General features: G+C 43.6%; 1 long non-coding RNA gene across 1 annotated transcript; it reads right to left on the bottom strand.

Moving 5' to 3' along the window:
- Nucleotides 1–958: 958 nt before the first annotated feature.
- LOC123385224 lies at nucleotides 959–4,299 on the bottom strand. The gene is made up of 2 exons (XR_006597420.1): nucleotides 4,237–4,299; nucleotides 959–1,223 (listed from the first exon to the last, which is right to left on the bottom strand). It is a non-coding gene; the product is annotated as an uncharacterized LOC123385224 (long non-coding RNA).
- Nucleotides 4,300–5,310: the final 1,011 nt, after the last annotated feature.

Here is a 5,310-nt window from a genome sequence, read left to right as displayed (position 1 = left end):
GAAGGGGGATTTGCCCTCTCTCCTTTAAGGAAGCTTCCTGAAAGTTCCACAAAGTATGTCTACTTATATACCATTGATCAGAACTTAGTCCCATGCTACAGTAACTGTGAGGGAGGCTGGCAAATATGGTGTTTTAGCTGGGAGGCTATGTGTCCAAATAAAATCATTGCTCTGTTAATTTGAGAGACAAGCATAGAACAGGTACCTAGAAGGCAACTGTCAAACTCTGCTCCAAATATTTAAATACATATTTGGTCATTGATTTATTGTGTGTTTTCCCCCATGAGAAGCTAGCTCCATGAGGGCAAGGGCTTTATTTTGTTCATGATTGTATCCTTAATGCTAGTCTCTGTTAGTCTTTCCTGATTTTCTTTCATGAGGTTAGGAACCTTGGTCAATTAGAGTGCTGTGTGGAGAAGAATGCAGGAACCACATCCAGATGTGGCCAGAAAGAGTGCTGTGTTCAACTAAGAATGTCTGTGGCAGCCAGACCGGATGGCCCAGGCTTCAGGCACTCCCTCCAACCCCTAGCTTTCAACTAAAATGTTGTGCAATTGTGGTTACTGGGAAACCAGTTTAAATCAATATACCAAGAGGCCTTATTTAAATTTGTTGGTTAAAATGTTTTCTTCTGAGTGGAGATTGGGTAGTCTCTGCAACATTTTCCCCCCTTATGTGGAGCTCTCTTGTGCAGTTTTAAATTTTGCAGGTTTCCAGAGAGTTGCTAAAGGAATTATATGCAAATTCCAGGTTACATTTAGTTGGCAGATTCTAACTGGAAAGTTGCTGGGAACAGGGGATTTTTGCTGTCCTTTAAAAAACAGGTCAATGAAATTTTTGCTGTCAGAGTAGAGGTGTAAGTGCTGTGGCTTGTCCCTCTTCTGATTCCTTGAGAAGGTAGGAGGGGACAGGAGAAGTGATAAGGACTCTCCAAGTTCTACACAAATGCTAGAAAGAGAAGCTTAGGCCTTCTCTTTATTTAGCTCCAACAATCTAAGCATGGGGACAAGAGGACCAGAGTTAAATTAAGCTACAATTAAAAATAGCTAAGACTGTTGAGTAATGTACCAAACTGCATCTAAAAAAGTTTGTCTTTAAAAAGCTGTCACCGCAGCAACCTTCTTTTTCTGCCCCACACAACTCGTTTCCTCATCAGTAATGGTGACAAGGCAGTGACTTGATGTGGCTGTGATTCTTTCAGAAGGACGGAATTATGCAATACTCTGTAAAGAGAAATCAGAATTTCAAGGATGTCATTTGAAAAGCCCCCCTTGATCACTCTTATGCACTTCTCCTTGGGTACATGTCCCTCTTTCTCCCTACTTTGCTGTCTGTGAGTCAACAATTACTACCTAATTGGGATGACTTGCTTGCTTTTTAAGTTTTGTTTTATTTAGCTATTTTCATGGAGAATGGCCATTTCTATGTAATATCTGGAAATTCCACGTCTTAGTTTGGGTTCTCCCAAAAGCAGAGTCTAAGAGTCTTGGGAGCATGTATTTTATTTGGAAGGTGGTCCTAGGAAGCAGGGATATGGAGATAGAGGGGGAAGGAAAAGCCAATAAATGAGTTTGGTAGTAAGGTTACACTATGGGCAATAAAGGCTTGATTCTATCAGACCCTCTGGAAAAGTAAACATATGTCAGAATTGTCCCCCTAAAGGATGGATGATTGCAGCACTTATCCGTTGGCTTCCATTCCTATGGGTTGCAAGTTGCTTGAGGGGCATTAACACACTTCACCCTCCCGCCACTCCTGGGTTGCACTTGTGTGGGCTGGGTACCCCATGGCAACAGATAACTCAATCCACACTGCCCATAAGAAAAGTCCATGGGACTGATACTGGCAGAGCAACTCTGCGATTACTTGGAACTGTCCACTGTGCCTGCAGCTGAAGTCAGAGGTAGACTGAGTGGGAGTGATGTTAGGGGGAGGGGTGTGTGTGCCGGAAGTATCTGGCTAGAGTCCCTGATTGTGACCTGGAATTGAGTTAATGCTTAGCAGCTTGATATTTAGACTGCATGGTTGTATTGAAGGCATTCGGTTGTGGATTTTAGTTGAAGATGCAGTTTCAAGTCAGCAAGAACCCAAAGTTATAAAGTGAAGACTAACATTACAGTAGCCATATTACTCATATACAGGTAAAATTTAAGCCCTTGGATATTTTTCTCTCTCTTCCTGCTGTTTGACTTTCAAATTTCTCTTTTGCATGCTATGATCTCTACTGATGGGTAGGGTAGAAAAAGCAAGGTGGTGGAAATAGAACCTGTCAAGTATTGTCACTTGTTAGGAACTCTTCAACAAGTCCTTATGGAATAAGAGGCTGAGATTATTGGCTGAAATGAGATTTGGGGGATTACATGTGATTTTTAATTTCTCCATGCTGTCCAATTTCTATGATTCATTGGGACACGACTCATAATCCTGAGTAGTCAGCACAGAACACAGAAAAGAAAGATGTATCAGCTGCTTATTACTGTTGGGGATGCAATTCCTGTACGCAGTGGGCATGGTGGGCGAAGGATACAGAGGCAGGGTGGCATGGTGAAAACTGCAAGATCTATGAGTTCGAGTCTGCCCCTTGCAGCCATGAGACCACGTTGAGCCTCAGTTTCCACAACTCTAAGATGAGGGCAACAATAGCTTCCTTGCAGGGCTGTTGCAAGGATTAAGCATTATTATGCAAAGTGTTTGCACATCAAAACTGCATTGTTATAAATCAATTAATAAAAAAATGAAAAATCTTGGTTCCATTTTGTATCCACTTAGAAGTTGGTTTCTGGGTAAAGCTTACATTTACTGAAACAAACTTCTTTGAGTCATTTAGACTAAGTCTTTGAAGATAAAATCAGAAAACGCCTTGGGTTGATACTGAGATGAGATAACAGGTGCCAAGAGATAAGCATATTCCCCATTGTATCTACTCCAAGAAAAAGGAGTAGTCTCCCAGTGACCAAAATAACTCCTCCCAAACTGTAGTAAGTCGTTCCAGAGCACTCCCCACTCCTATGGCCACTGCTCACATTCTAGATGTAAGTTGAGAGGCAGGTCCTAAATGGGATGGACAGGGCAACACTTGGTGGTCCCTCATCATCCCCAGCCATACGGATCCATCATGGGGGAGGATCTTGGTTCAGTCTGCAGCCCATGGTACACTTCTCTCAAGAGCAACTGGTTTCAAATCTGGGGCACATGAAGACTTTCAAAGAGGTACACAGACTTTCCTAGATTTAAAGGGAACTCATTTCCAGTCCTCAACTTTAATATGTACCCTTTCTAAAATTGAGTAGCGGTGGTCTGAAAACAAGACTATTTCTCTCTACCACATTCCCTTTCATAGTTTTCCTTCACTTCCTTTAGAGAAGCATTTATTTCCTACTCATCCCAAGTCATACTATGATGCATTGCCCAGGATGTAAAAACCTCTGTGGTGCCAAACAAAGGGACAGTGAGAAATATGGTACTTTCTAAAAGACCTTGTCTTTTCCCATACTCCAGAGATTGCCAAAGGAACATTCTATTCTGGGGAAGATCGCTGTGACTTTTGATAAGACCCAATGAAGGCAGAGTCTTATTTCATGAAGGCTGGGAATATTATCTATCTCCAGTGGATGGTTGTCATAGAGACATGTCTCAACATGTTTATTTGACTTAATAAGTGAAGTCAGATATGTTCTGGCAGAAAGTAAGCCTGATTTGGCTCATTGGCTTGATATGAAGGATTATTTATATGTCAGACATTTTCCATTAATAAATGAGTTAAAGGAATAGCTCCAAAGTTGTTTTAAAAGATATTTAAAGTGGGGGAGGATCCAAGATGGCATAACAGCATGGAAGTTTTTTGTGTCTCACGTCCATGAAATACAGCCAGACCAACACTAAACCGTCCTGCACACCTAGAAAACTGATCTGAGGATTAACAACAATCTGCACAACCTGAACCACCGAATTCAGCAGGTACATGGCGCGGAGAGGTGAAATTGGGGAGTGAGAAGCCGAGAGAAGGGAGGTGCTTATGCAGGCAGAGAGAGCCGGCGGGGGTGGGGGGTGGGGGGATACGGGAAAAGCACCCCTCCCCAAAAGCAGCTGGAGAGAAAGTGGAAAATTGGAAACAGCCGCATGGACTAAACTAAAAAGGGAGAAAGGAGAAAGGAGAAAGGAGAAAGGAGAGGGTTTAAATTCCATTAAGACTGTAAACAAGGCGAGCACAAAGTCTGCAACTATGCAGCTTGATACCTGGCAATGCTCTGGTGGGAAGGGCGAATCTCCAGGAGCAGAGTGGGGTCCGGGAGGTTCTCGGGCCACACGGGAAAAAGCGGTTCCACTGCTGGAAGGACATTTGGTAGAGACTGCTGAAGCCACCTGATCCCAGCAGACCCCAGAAAACGGCCACATCCGCTGGTGCTGGAACAGGGTCGTTAAGGGTGAGGCTCGGTGTTAGATGTGTGTTGTGATTTTCCGTAATCCGTGAAAAGCTGCTGCTATACTATCTCTCGAACTTTTTCCGGGGCGGGCTGGCACCTGGCCGCAGTCTCGGGGCACTGGCAGCAGCAGGGTCCGGCAAGCGGTCCTGAGTGCAGCCGACATTCAGCCATTGCTCATTCGGCCATTGCTCGGTGAGACCCTCCCGCAGAGGGGCTGAACGGGCCAAAGCCGCAGTCCTTCAGAAGTAAGGGGCTGGGGAAAATAGCCACATCTGAGACAAAGCTCGAGAGAGAGGTACTGCCTGGGGCTTGGTCACGGACAGTGAAAAAGCGGGAAGTGGACAAAAGCTGAAGACAGACGACGGGTGCGCGATTGCTGACGGGGAGAACAGACTGGGTAGCTGGGTGGGGGCCATTTTCAACGCTACCGTGCATGCGCATACGCACCTATGAGCACCGCAACACTCCACCCCAGTAGGCTAGCAGCGCCATCTAGTGGAGAATGGAGCCATTACACTGAGCCCCGCCCAACTGGGCCAACCTCGCTCTTCAAGAACACGTGTCTTCTCACCGCCTACTTGTTTATGGACTATAAAGTACTTCAGAGCCTGACTTCTAGGGAAAAACGAAGTAATTTCAGTCCTATTTCAATCTGTTAGGTCCATCTATTCAATTTTCTTTCTTTTTTTTCTCTTTTTCACTTCTTTTTCTTGAACACAGAAAGAGAAAAAATTCATTTTTATTTTCAATTTTTATGAAAAATATTTTTCTTAAATTTTTTTTACTATATTTTTTACTTTTGTGTAAATTTTTTCAAATTCTATTTTACTTCCATCATTTTATTTCAGTCTACTTCACTGTATTCATCTTTTCAAATTTTCAAATG

Source organism: Felis catus, chromosome B1 (assembly GCF_018350175.1).
Source record: "Felis catus isolate Fca126 chromosome B1, F.catus_Fca126_mat1.0, whole genome shotgun sequence".
NCBI lineage: Eukaryota > Metazoa > Chordata > Mammalia > Carnivora > Felidae > Felis > Felis catus.
This window is presented reverse-complemented; position numbering and strand designations above follow the sequence as displayed.